Below are 14661 nucleotides of genomic sequence, written 5' to 3'. Positions count from 1 at the left end.
ACTACTAAAAACACAATAAAGCAATAATCATTCCCCCATACTTAATTCATGCATTGTCCTCAATGTATAAACAAATATAAATCATGCAAAGCATAAATCAAGCATAGAAGAGAAAGTTAACACAACGAAACTTAAAACAACTTAAAATTCATGAAAATAAAATAGAAGGAAGAGTTCAAGAAAGCAAATCTGCGTTTGATGTCTCCTCCACAGATACGGTTGAAATGAGTTGCCTCCCATGCAGCGCTTAATGTTTAAAGTCTTTCAGCCTAGACTTGTACCTCCATTTACTCCTTTGGAGGAGCGGTATGCGGGCGAGTGGCAGCCCTCTTGCTGGTTTCATCCTTCGGAGGCGGGTCCTCATGGTGTGATGCAGTAGCGTCCTTGCGGGGAAACCCAGGAGGATAATTCTGCAAGTTATTGACTTCCTGAGCAAGCTTGTTTATTGCAGTGTGACAGCGGATCAAAGAGCAGTTCATCTCAGAGATGTAATCGATCATGCAATTGACTCTCCAATCTGTCACCATAATACCATCGCGGAGAGAGGAACGCAAATCATCAATCGAATCCGACAAGCTTTCCAGGGTGGCCATAGGCCGAGGAGCACGAGCAGCTGGTGAGGAAGAAGACTCTCCGGGATGCAGTCTGGGAGAGCGACGAGGCAGAGGAGGGGGACTGCGGGTACGCTCACGGATAGGACGATGGTCCCATGGACGAGTAAGCCCAGCTCTAGTGGCCGCTTGACGACCTTCTTCCTCCAAAGAGAGAACACGGCGTTGATTGACGCCCCTGCGAGGGGTAACCTTGGTTCGAGCCATGAGGAAGTAGAAGGAATTTGAAACTGCACGCTTAGACAAACCTTAGTAAAATCTGGAGGAGACAAAAAAGGATGTATATGTAAAGCACAAAATAGGGTAGAAATCTCAACAGGCACACGGTTTTAACAAAGCTTCTCCGGGAAGGAGAAGAGTTTTGATAGTTCACGGCCCAAGAAACTTCCCCACGTGTAAATATTCCTTTCTTTTCCTGGATTTATGGCATGCTTTCGGCTATAGCTTGTCTGTCACGGATCCTCGAGATTCGTTTAATTCCCCCACGCGTCCTTTCTTTTCCTTGATTCACGGCAATTAAACCTGCTTTTGGCTGTAGCTTGTCTGTCACAGCTCCTCGAGATTCGTTTGGTTCCCCCACGTGTCTTCCACGCGGCAACAGCTTTTCCGTGTTTGCGGGTGACTTTAATCCAACGCGTAGATTTAATCTCAGAGGTCGTCCATCCAACGGTGGAGATCTGCTCACTCATTCTATAATTAGGTGCATTCTGAGGGAGCGACTATTCACTCCAAAAGAAAATTCTTCCGAGTTCCATCCTTTCTCTCTCAACCCTTCAGCCTTTCTTTCGAAACTCCAATCCTTTCTTCATCAACATGGAACCACGAACTCTGCAACTAATGGAGTTACAAACCCAGCAACAAATGGAATTACAAGCCCAGCAACCAACCGAGGAGGGAGGAAGCATCCAAGCAGCCGGGAGTAGTAACCGGTGGGCTCCCACACCGCCTCAACTAAGAATCCTCAAGGGCCTTTACTATGATAAGGGTTTTAAGTACCCAACTCCAGAGCAGATTCAAGAGATCTGCCTTCATCTGAAACAGTATGGGCAGATCGAGGACAAAAACGTCTTCTTTTGGTTCCAGAACCTCAAGGCTCGTGAGAGGCAGAAGTTGAAGGAATTTCGGAACGTTCCGGTTGGTGGATCTCTCGATCTCAATTTTGGTTCCACTGGTTCTACTAGTAATGACAGATCCACTGACAGATCCATTGATCTAAACTTTGGGTCACGTGTCGGCTATGGTGCTGATGGATCGATCATGGAACAACGAGGAGAATATCACCAGGAGATTGAAACCCTTCCACTATTCCCCATGCATGGTGAGGACATCTTGGGCAACATGAAGACTACTTCCGAGGGAGGTGGCGGTTATGGCGGTGGCTCTCACATTTCCCTTGAGCTCAGTCTCAACTCCTACAGAGATGCAGACATGGCTTAGTATTATTATTATTATTATTATTATATATATATATATATTTTTTTTTTAATTTTTTTTTTGTAAATAGCTGAATTTAATAAGACTGAATGAATGCAAATTTATATATATATATATATATATATATATATATTTTATATATAAAGGACTCAAAAATAAAAGACAAATATATATATATAGGACTCAAAATGAAAGATAAAAATATAAATCTCTTCCCCCACACTTAAATATTGCATTATCTTCAATGTAATCAATTAAAAGCATGCAATGAAATAAGTAAGCATAGATAGAAGACATTTACGAAAACAAATCCTAAAATAAAAACAATAGAGAAAAAAAATGAAAAATAAAAAGAAATAGGGAAAGAGAAAGCAAATCTGATTATATTCTGAATTGGGTTGCCTCCCAAGTAGCGCTTGTATTTTACGTCTTGCAGCCAGACAGTACCTACATTAAATAAAGTTAGTAACTATAATTAACAAAGAAATACAAAATAAAAACAAGTATAACTATTAATTACAAACTACAAGTATAATTAACAAGTATATTGTACAAAAGACACAAGTTAAGTACAAGTGAGTATAAAACGTGAAAAGTATTTTTACAAGTATAATGTGTGGAACAAAATAATTTACATGTATAGAGTATTCACAAGTATTTCTTTTGTTATAAACATTATTGATATCGAATCAAATTCCAAGCGGTAAATCAAGTGGACGTGCGGCCCAAGTATAGTCGCCTAGACACAAACTCCCTTTCAAATCGTTTGGGCAACCTTACTGAAATGGCCAGGTGGGGGAGGACGAACACGAGAGGAAAAATCCATTTTGGCATGAGCTACTCCCACATAGTGGTTTAGGCCCATTTGCAAGCACTTCTGGATTCAAAAACCCGTCATGAACGTTGTCCCCTTCCTAGACACCATTTCACATAGGCTATACTTACTAAGATGAAAAAGTTCATAAGTGTGAAGACAGTTCAACAAGTGTTAATAAAGGCCGCCCTCAACCTTAAGGGACCTGAGCTAGGTACCAATAAGGGGTTTAGGCCAATATTAACAAAAGAGACTTCACCTATTCCTCTCAATTTACAACCTACAATTAAAATTCATGTTCAATAATATAAATAACATCCTAGTTAATTTAAACTAAGTTTCAAACAATTTATATACAACAAATATATACAATAAATGATACAATTTAGCAAGTGATTTTTCAATCCCCGGCAACGGCGCCAAAAATTGATGTCGCTTTTGGGAAGCGCGCAATTTAACCCTGAAATGTAGTTAGTAATATAAGTAAGTAGGGATCGTTCTATCCGGGGATTGAGGGTACACTTGTAATTGTGAAACAAATAAAGAAAAGTATTATTTACAAAAATAAAATAAAGAATATAAATATATACAATTGTATAAACAAATAAAGAATTAAAATAATAAAGTATTATTTACAAAAATAAAATAAAGAATAGAAATATATACAAGTGAACAAAAATAAGGGGGGAGGGTTTTAAGAATTATAGAATTGAAAATTAAGATAAATAAAATAAAGAAAATGTAAAAACATATATACAAGGGTGGATCAAAACCACATCCATATGCAAGAAATTCAATTACAATTCATATAGTTGATTTTAAATGTCATGAGAGAGGAGTTGATCATGTGAAACATTCGAAAGCAAATGATTTCCCATATTTTACTTTTCAATGCTAATTAACCTAAGCGAAAGCACCTAGATTAATCCTATCAAACATGCAATCAAGCCCTAGAAAGCTAGTCAATCATGACATGTTCAACGCATTAGACATAGAGAAAGGCTATCAACTCAAGTGTACAACTTAGTATGGAAAAGTCCACCTAATTGTAATCCTCTTTAATTAAATTCGGTCTTTGCACAAAACCTTTACTACTTTGATTCAAGTTTACACAAAACGAAAAGTCGATTTCATGTTCTTAAACCTAGCACCAATTATATCAAAACCCTAAGTGTTTGCAACCACATAAGATTAAAATACAAAAGTTTTCTATCATGCAAATTTAATCGAACAAACTCACATAAGCAACTTAGAATCACAATTATAGAATTCGAAAACTTTATTTAAACATAGAAATTGGGCTTAAACTTTGCCCTAAACGTTAGGTTAACAAGAAACAAGTTCATACGAAATCAAACAAGGAAACCAAAAAGGTTACAAGGAAAAGGAACGAATTACACCGTGAGTGGAGATGGAGATGGAGAGCTAGATGGTTGGATCTTGAATCTTGGAAGCAAGCCTTCAAGGTGGATGATGGAGGATATGATCTTCACGGCTCCTTCTTCTTCTTCCTCTCCTTGCTTGAAAACGCAGAACTTTGCAACTAGAGAATGTGTGGGAAAATGGAAAGGAAATGGAGAGACAAAGAAGATGAGATGGATGAAGGAATTGGTGGGAAATGGTGACTAAGGAAAATGGAGAGGAAATGGAGAGACAAAGAAGATGGAATGGATGAAGGAATTAGTTATGGATTCAGAAATTGGTGTTTATATAGGGAAGAAAAAGAAGAGTGAAATGATGAGTGGAAGAAAAATAATGAAAGTGGAGTATGAAAGTGATTTGTAGAATATGGAAAAGAAAGAGAAATGATGATTACACCCTAAAACATGGAATGTTTTTGGGTGATGATGATGGTGGATTAGTGTGAGAAATGATGGAGAAAACATGATGATTACACCCTAAAACATGGAATGTTTTTTGGTGATGATGATGGTGGATTAGTGTGAGAAATGATGGAGAAAACATGATGATTACACCCTAAAACATGGAATATTTTTGGGTGATGATGATGATGGATTTCCTACTCATTTACTTCAATTTTATCTCCACCATTTGTAGGTAAGTGTGGACGTAATGCTCATTTCACCATCATTTACTCCAATGTACCTAAGAAAATAGAAATTGAGTTAAAAAATCGATTCGTTAAGGAATTAACTAAGCAAAATGTGAGGAATTAACTATTAAAATACCGCATTAAAATGCTCCTATCAGTCAGTTACTCTACCTGGTCCGAAGAAGAATAATCATCTGATTCTGAAACAGATTCTAAAGTAGAGTACTTGGAATCTAGATAGATGAATGTTCTACCTGTCAAAATATAGGAAGAAAGTAAGGGAGAAACAATAACGTCTTTCTTATCAGGTGAACTCTGGTACATTCGTTTGTGACTACTACTTATGTCACGAAAAGAATGGACTTCCTATGTTCTGTGAAAAGTAAAAAAAGACTTCTCACAAAGAATGCTTCATAGTTGAAGCAAGAAGAAAGACCAAAAATGGCCTTGTCAGCCAATTGGTAAAACAAGAATATGCAGAATATTTCTTTGAACAAAAGGATAAAGAAATAGAAAAGATGTTTGTTGAGTCACAAATTACTTATGCAATTGTGCCATATAATTATGAAAATTGATTTGTCTTCCATGCTATTTTACCATTTTTAATCCATTCCCTTTTATTTGTAGGAAACCTTGCATTGAGAATAAAATGAATATTTGAGGCTTGAAATGTGGAGATTTGAAGCTAGGGGAAGAAGACACGAAGATTGGAAGAAAATTGCAAATCGACTTTTACGGCGATTTTTCAGGCAAACTTTTCCGGCGACTTTTCCGGCGAGCCGCATGAGCATCTTCGGAATCAAAGAGAACACACATAGCTGATCAAAGAGAGGCCAAAGATGAATTATTCAGAATCCTTGACTCCATTCAATCATCTTCATCCTATCCAATATCTGTTTTCTCTCTAGAGAAGACACCGCAATTTCCACCACTAAAACCACCATCTCTACCTCTAAAATCTCTATTTCCACCACTACAACCTCCATTTCCTCCACCATTCAACACCATAACTCACCTTAGAGATTCCAAATTTCATCATTCTTACCAATATCAAGAGCTTGGAGCAAGGAGAATGAGGTGACTACCACCACATCATGTTCTTGGAGACCCATCTCCACCACCTCTTCCGGCATCATCAATAGTCACCCTTTACTCCCTATCTCTTTATGTATTTGATGTTTAATAGAATGTTGAAGCTTGTGTATCTAGCTATGTGTGAGCAGTGAACTAGTTGGGGCTAGGGTTGAAAGCCCTAGCCAAACTTGCTTGTATTGATGCTTTTGTTTATAAATTGATGCAAATTCATGTTGTCATTCCCACATGCTAAGTCAATAGTTGAATGCATTACTTAGACCTAATCAATTTGAGTTATGTGTTTGCCATGACATGAAGTTTTTCCTAGAGATTGATTACCTTTAGGCAAAAAGGGAGCATGAAAGCACACCATGTGTGCATGTGAGGGTAGTGAGCTAAAATCACCTAGAGATAGGATTTGTTTGCTTGCTTGGTTACCTAAACTCTAAGCTTTATGCATTTAGGGGCAAATGATTTAGACCTATCAGGTAATTGAATTTGTCTCTAGGTAGTTAGCTCTAGACTTATCCGGTTAGAGTTAATAAAATGAAAGGGGTTTAAGCCTTAGTAGTCCTATTCGGATGCTAAGAGGGTAGTTGGACAATTTTCTTTGCATCATTCATATTCAATTGCTTTTTAATGCTTGCAAGGGAGGCAAAAGGTGAAACCCGATGCTCTAACTCCCATCCATTTGATAACAACTTGTTTTGTTTAGGTTAGTTTATATTACTTGCTTTCATTGTTTCAATTTGAATAGAAACCAATCTCAAAATCAAAATCAAATCTCTACACACCATCTTGCACATACTCACCATGAACTTTAGTTCACTTGTGAGTCTTTGTTTGTGATTGTATATTTGCATATTCTTCTAGTTTTTCCTTAGGTTTTCCCTAACTAGGAAAGGATTTACCAATCCTCGTGGGTTCGACATCCTTACTTAATCCCCTATTCTATAACTTGTACCTCTTGCACTTGAGGGTGGCTTCAATGCTAACAAGTTTTTGGCGCCGTTGCCGGGGATTGGTGTGAAAGTCAATCCCTAGCTTGGGTAGCCTTAGGGGTTAGCTATAAATTTTCTTTGTTTTTATTTTATCTCTGTTTGCCGACCAGTCGTTTGTGTTCATTTCGTGTGATTTTTGTTTCGCCGATCAGTCGTCAGAAATTTTCAACCAGTCGGCAAGTGTCCTTTTAGGGGTCAGAAGCACACCGACCAGTTGGCAAGTGTCGCAAACCGGTCGTTTCCCCTGTTTTCAGCAATTTTTCAATTTCTCATTTTTGGTTTCTTTTTGTATCTTGACTTATTTTCTTACCTTTGTTTTGAAAATTTATAGGTGTTTATGTCTCACGAATCACCTATAAGTAGTCTAAGGATCAATTCAACATATTCTACTCCATCATCTTCAAGCACACCGAGTGGAGACAACATATCTATTGATCAAGTTCTTAAAGATAGTGGTGAAGAAACTCGGATATCGCAAGAAACTCTTGATCTCATAAAGAAATTGGCAGAAGAGTTGCAAGCTAAAATAGCCCGGATACCCACAATGGTTGAACCACACCCCATGAAGGAGTACACTTTGCCAACAATCTCCAATCATCCAAGTTGTATCGTGCTTTCACCATGTGCCATTGCTTTTGACATAAAGTCGGGGACTATTGCAAACTTACCCCTCTTCTTTGGCTTGCCAAGTAATGAGCCATACTTGCACCTTCAAGAGTTCAATGAAGCATGTTCGACCGTTCAACTTTTGGGTATTGATGAAGGCAACTTGCGTCTTCTTCTCTTCCCCTTTTCATTGGAGGACAAAGCCAAGAAATGGTTGTATAAGCTTCCCCCAAGTAGTATCCACACTTGGGGAGAGATGCAAAGGGTATTCCTCAAGTTCTATTTCCTCCTCACAAGTCCAATTCATTGAGGAATGAGTTGATGAACTTCCGAGAGCTACCAAATGAGTCATTCTATGAGACATGGGAGAGATTTAAGGATATAGAAGGTGGTGTTCCCAATCATGGCATCTCTAAGGTAGCGGTTTAAAGTGTCTTCTACACCGGACTTTCACAAGACACAAGGAGAAGAGTTGACAATGCTTGTGGGGGATGTTTCATGAACAAGACCGAAGATGAAGCGATGAAGATCCTAGATGAAATGACTGAATCTTCTCAACTCTATGATAGTGCCTCAGATAGAAAGCCAATGATGATGAAGAGTGCACAAGTACCTATGAGGGAGCAAGAGCAAAGGAGAGGCATGTAATGTTAACATTCCAAGTGTTCAAATGCAACAAGAGTTGAAGCGGATAGAAGGAGATATGCAAAAGAAGCTTGACATGATTCTATAAGAACAAGGAAGACCCTCAATCAAATGGCATCACCAAGCCAAATTCGGGAGCCTAGTTTGGGAGTCAAAGTCATGGAACAAGCTTGCTTGATTTGCCAAAGTGTGTATCATAGCACAACGGAGTGTTCACAAAGTGACATGTTCCAGAATTGATAGAACAATGCAATCTTCTCAGCTACCAAACAAAGCCAAAGAATGACCATTATAGCAACACATATAATCCCGGATGGAGGAACCACCCTAATTTTAGTTGGGGTGGGAATCAAAACTGTGAACAAGGTCAAGGTTACCAAAGGCAAGGAGGTGGATATCAAGGTGCAAGTAGCTCACACTTCAACAATCAAGGAGCAAACAATGGTTATCATGCTCCTAGACCACCTTATCAAGCACCACTTCAACAACCTCTACCTCTACAACAACCCCAAGTGCCAATTCAAGAAGCAAGAAAGACACCTACCCTTGAAGAAATGATGACTGCCTTTGTGAATAATCAAGCAAAGCAAGATGAGAAGATCAATGTCATTCAACAAAGTGTGAGCAAGCTTGAGGTACAAATGGGGCAATTAGCTAATGAGTTGAGTCAAAGGAAGTAAGGTGTGTTCCCAAGCCAAGTGGAGAATAACCCAAGGCATAAAGCCAAAGCTATTACCACTTTAAGAAGTGGAAGGCAAGTGGAGAACAATGTGTACATGCCTACCAATGAGGAAGATGTAACTCCAAGGGAGCCACCCGGTTTTGAAAGAAGATCAAAGGGAAAAGCAAGAGAGTTGTCACATGGAGAAGTCATCTTAGGCTTCAATGATGGTGAAGAAGAAGCTTTGAATTATAAGATGATTGCTTATGCCAATGAGAAGTAAGAAGAAGCCTTCAAGGACAATTTTAATGCCAAGGTCGGAACTCATGATAATGAAGCCTCTCCTTTTACTCTAAATGAAAGACCATTCCAAAGAGGTATCACTTTTAATCCTCCTTTGAAGATTGTGCAAGAAGAAGAAGTGTCTCTCCCTTACCCTCAAGCTATATGGCAACAAGAGAAAAACTCAAGAAAGAGAGCCAATTGAGGGAGATGATTGATTTATTCAAGAAAGTTCATATAAACATTCCACTCCTTGAAGCCGTGAAGACAATTCCATCTTATGCTAAGTTCTTGAAGGATATGTGCATGAAGGAGAAAAAGTTCAAAGAACAAGAAGTGAGTACTATCATTCAAAGAAAGCTTCCACCAAAGCTCAAAGATCCGGGAAGCTTCACTATTCCAAGCAAGATTGGAGAAACTACTTTTGACAATTACTTGATGGATCTTGTGGCAAGTATCAATTTAATGCCCTGTTCGGCTTTAAAGAAGCTTGGTCTTGAAGGAGGTTTGAAACCAACTTCAATCACTCTCCAATTGGAGGATAGAATGGTGAGGTATCCTAGAGGAATCTTGGAGAATGTGCTTGTCAATGTTGCAAGGTTTGTGATATCGATGGATTTTATAGTCCTAGACATGGGGGAAGCCCCCATGGTTGACAATGAGCTTTCTATCATTTTTGGAAGAGCTTTCATGGCCACTGCCGGTGTCAAGATTAATGTGAAGAAATGCACCATGAGCATGAAGGTACTTGGAGACAAAATCAAGTTCCAAATCTTTCCTCCCCTTCAAATTCTGGATGACATGAATGAATGCTACTTTTTGGGTTACTATGGAGAAGCAAGAGTAAGAGGAGATGAGAAAAATAAGAAAGAAATTTGGGCACCTCTTCCGGTCTTACCATGTTCACAAGGCTTTGAGTCACTCCTCACCCCCATCAAGGAGAAGAAACAAATTGGAGGATTGCTCAAGGAAGCACTTGTTGACATGGGAGCTTGCCTTGGAAGTTCAAAGAAGGTAAACAAGGGAGATGGTTGTCTCAAGAAGCCCCCTTGAGTGAATGAAGAATCAATGGACAGGCAAGAAGTCCTTAAACAAAGCCCTACGTGGAGGTAGCTAAGCTCATAATGCAAGTGAAGGAGGAGGAAAACCCTTGGAACCATTCTTGAAGAAATGACACCATTAAAGTTTAGCTTGGAAGGTAAGGGCTTAAAGCCTTGCATGTTGGTGATTATTGGTGAATTGAACGAACTTCATGGTCTACAAGGGGGAGCATTCCTAAACATTTCTCTTGCTTTATGTACTTCATTGTGTTTAAATTCCAGTCACTTCTTTGTTTTTGTGATAGTTTGCATGCGCTTTCTTACCATACTTGACTCTTTCATTGCAAAGCATTCAAGAAAATACTTTTTAACATTGAGGACAATGTTAAGTTCAAGTGTGGGGGGAATGCTTAGTTTAAATTTAATAAATTCAAATTGTTAAAAAAACAAAAAAAACAAAAAAATTGTTTTTAGCTTTTAGTTGTTTCTAGTTTTTGTGTGTTTTGTTTGTATTTAGTTCCTTCTAACTCCTATGATGAAATTTGAACTTGATTTGTAAAGGGTTAGAAAGCATGTCTATGTCTTGTGAACTCAATTTTTCAAATAAAGGTTATGGGACCTATGTTTAACTTCATTGTTACATGTGATTGTCAAGTTGATGCATTGAGATACGGTTGGCATGATGAGATTTGTGAGAACTATATGCACCACAAATGTGAGTTTTAAGCCTAATGAAAGTGCATCCAATAGCTCTTACCACTGTATTCTTCATGTGTGATCAATCTTTTGTGAACTGTATCTCTAGAACTTGCTTTATATCTCTCAAAACTTTTGTCAAGCATGGATACATCACGGAAATGATTGAGGCATTAGGAATTCCACCATGGCCAAATAAGCTCTTGTCCTAAAAAGATGATTATCCTTAGATTGCCAATTTGTGTCTTTTGTTAGCCTTTCATTTCTTTGCACCACAAATGTCTTACCTTCTAGCTTAAACACTAGCCTTACCCTTTCGAAGTTTTCTTAGTGAGCAATGTGAGATTGTATATGTCAAGATGCTTCAAGAAACAAAGTTTGGGGGTACTTGAAAAGAAATAAGTGTGGGGGAGTATTATGTTTGTTGTGCAGTTGTAATTTGTCTTTACATTTCAGGAAAGTAAAAAAAAAAAAAAAAAAAAAAAATCCAAAAAGAAATTTTCTCTAGTTCAATAAATAGTTTTTAGTCTAAAGTTTAGGGGAATGGTTAAGAGAGTGAATCATATGAAGCATCTTAAGTTAAGGTCTTAAGTTCGTAAAATCTCAATAAGGGAGTTGCTTGCTAAGTTGCTTGGAATTTGTGATTTCCTATCCACTTCATTTCTTTAACGCCTCGCCCTAAGCCTCATTACAACCTAATAAAAGTCCTTTTTTATCCAAGATGGTTTGTGCATGACCTGTGGAGATGAGATTGAAAAGAAAGCATATGGCGGCATTTGCATGAGATTGTTTGAGTGATAGTATTGCTAATCTTTAAACACTTGTGTGAAAATTAGAGTGAAAATCAAGTGAGTTTATGGTTAGCATGGTTTTGTTGTGCAAGCTTGGTTTTGGTACATCAAAGTGACAATCATGGCATGACATATATTTTACTCTAGCATTTGTGCCATAACTTCATAAACGTTTGAGACATGACTTGATTTTCTTGCCTAGAGCAAATTGTGTTCTTTGAGGATAATGTTGGAAGGATTGGGTTGTGTTAGTTTTTTTATGTTTCAGATTTGGGTTAATGCTTTTGCTTGAGGACAAACAATATTCAAGTTTGGGGCTATTTGTTGAGTCACAAATTACTTATGCACAAGGTTTTAAATATCGGTATTTTCATATCTATCGGTACTTTGAAAAAGGGAGATATCGGATATATCGGGGATACAGTGTACGAAAATATCGTTTTTGAAAAAAGTCAATTTATTAGAAATTTAGAACTACATATAAATACATATGAATGTAAACTTTATCTACATCCAAAAAGAGACTCTAGGAGGTTGAAAAGCCGCTCTCTGGTCTACAAAAATGCAATAATCAGATCAAGACATATGACCCATATAGTGCGAAATGTAGTGTTGAACATGATGGTTATAGATCTCTTTAGAGCTGCTGACTGTTTCCCCTATAAGGGGATAATAAGGATGAACTCAACTAGATGACTGATCATATACTTCTCCATATTGATTATATCCATAAGCATCATAACCAAATTGATTGTTGCCTTCATGAGATTCATTTGAGATCCCACTGCGCTCTGTGCCTAAACTGATAGAGTCAAAACTTAAGGCAATTGAAGAAACATCAGATGGGGTACTTTGATCATCAGTTGCACCTCTAGTCCTCCTCCCATATCGGGTCTTCTCTTGAGCACCACGACCAACTATTCTCACTCCGTGGTCTTCATCTTGGGTGGCATGATCAAAATTACCTTCACAGGTAAATTGGAATCCTCCATCCACAGAAGATTGTCCATATTCATATCTTTCACCTCCACCACCTGTTCAGCTTCCACTCTCCCCACCATCATCAGAACTATCTAGAGTTGCTGTACCACCCCACGCATCATCACTATCTGAATTATCTTCTGTGTTTTTAACAACTTCTTCAGATAAGACTCTCTCTGCGTTGATTCCAGCATTAGTTGTAGTTTCTACAACTTGTGGAAGAGGTCTTCCAGTTTCATCATCGAGGTGTGCAGGCATAATCCAATCATGAAGTGGATCAATGCCATTATCAAGCGGCTCGCTTGCAACATGAAGTAGATCTATATAGTTGTTTTCATTGACCACATTATTCTTTGCCTGTTTATCTCGCAGCCGCAGCTTCATGTTGTAGTAGCAGTATACAAGCTTTTCCAACTTCTGATATGCCAAACGGTTCCTTTGCTTGGTATGAATAATAGCAAATGTACTCCAATTTCTCTCACACGTAGAAGAAGAAGTCGTTTGTGCCAAAATACGCATTGCAATTTTTTGCATGTTTGGTGCAGAATACCCAAATTGTGTCCACCAATCAGCTGTAAAGCTACTACAATGAGTTACTACTATAATAGATCAACATTTTCTATTAAAGAAATTATATGTGTGTGTATGTGTGTGTTTTAATGTATACATATACGGATATACCACAAACCTGTATTTCTGGTTTCTCTTATTTTTCTTGCTATGGTTGACCCAAATGATTCCTTTGCATCTCTAAAGCATACAATCTGCATTAACCATTTGAAAGACAGTCATTTCTAATCCCAAATATTTTTAAGGTTGTCATCAATAAGAAGTTACCTCATCCACAAATGTATCTGCAATTTCTCCATTTATGTTAAATTGTTCGACAACTGTTGCCAGAGAGTTTGTGAAACGTGAGCTATAACCAACATCATGTCGATAATGAAAATTTGGGTTTAAGAAATGTGCTACAAACAAGAAACCAAAAAGTTATATAATATAGATCTAACTAAGTAATTATCAAGATACAACCGTATTTCGAGATAGAGAAATAATACCTGCTACATGCAATGGTTGACTTAATGTGTTATCCCATCGATCATTGATGATTTTAAGCACCCATTTCTTTCCTCTCATCTGTGATATTTGTTGTTTCACTCTTTCAAACATATCATATAATATGGGCATGGTTGGCTGAATTTCTGTGTCAACAATTCGAAGAATCTCATCCAATGGCTTATAAATTTTATGGACTGCTTCCATGCCATCCCAAAATGTCCCATCGAGGACTCTTTTTTCTATCCTTTTGCCATCTCTGGTCCTGCTCGCTGCATTTTCATTCCATGCGCTACTTGTAAACAATTTTCTCAAATCAGATTTCTTCTTCAAAATGCTGTCGATGGCAATGTGATTTGTCGCAAATCGAGTTTTACCTAGTCGAATCAAATCTCCCTTCGTGATGCTCCTCATTTCAGCCAGTACCTAACCATGATTGTAGATGTAGTTAGTTACACTTTGAGCCCATTTGACGACAGTGGAAACAGTCTCTTGCTTCCCGATATCTTCAAATATCAAATCGGGGCAGCACACGGGATCCAGAACAGCGGATATTTTTTCTGTAGTTCCCTTCCGGCCTTTTTAAATGCTGATGCATTGTCAGTGACAATCTGGACAACATTTTCTGGTCCAACATCTTGGATAATCTCATCTAACAATAGTTCTATGTACTGAGCATTTTTATTCATATGTGAAGCATCTATAGACTTCAAAAACACAGTTGAACCTTTTGAATACACCATGAAATTTAGAATAGACATTTTGGTTGGGCCAGTCCATCCATCACACAGGATAGTGCATCCATATATTTTCCAGGTTTCTCTGTGAGTATCCACATACCTTTTCATTTCTGTGTAATCATTCTCTAAGTAACGAGTCTGAATTTCATAGGAGGTAGGAAGCTTTACACCAGGAC

The sequence above is a fragment of the Rosa chinensis genome, chromosome 2 (genome assembly GCF_002994745.2).
Source record: "Rosa chinensis cultivar Old Blush chromosome 2, RchiOBHm-V2, whole genome shotgun sequence".
Classification (NCBI taxonomy): domain Eukaryota; kingdom Viridiplantae; phylum Streptophyta; class Magnoliopsida; order Rosales; family Rosaceae; genus Rosa; species Rosa chinensis.
This window is presented reverse-complemented; position numbering follows the sequence as displayed.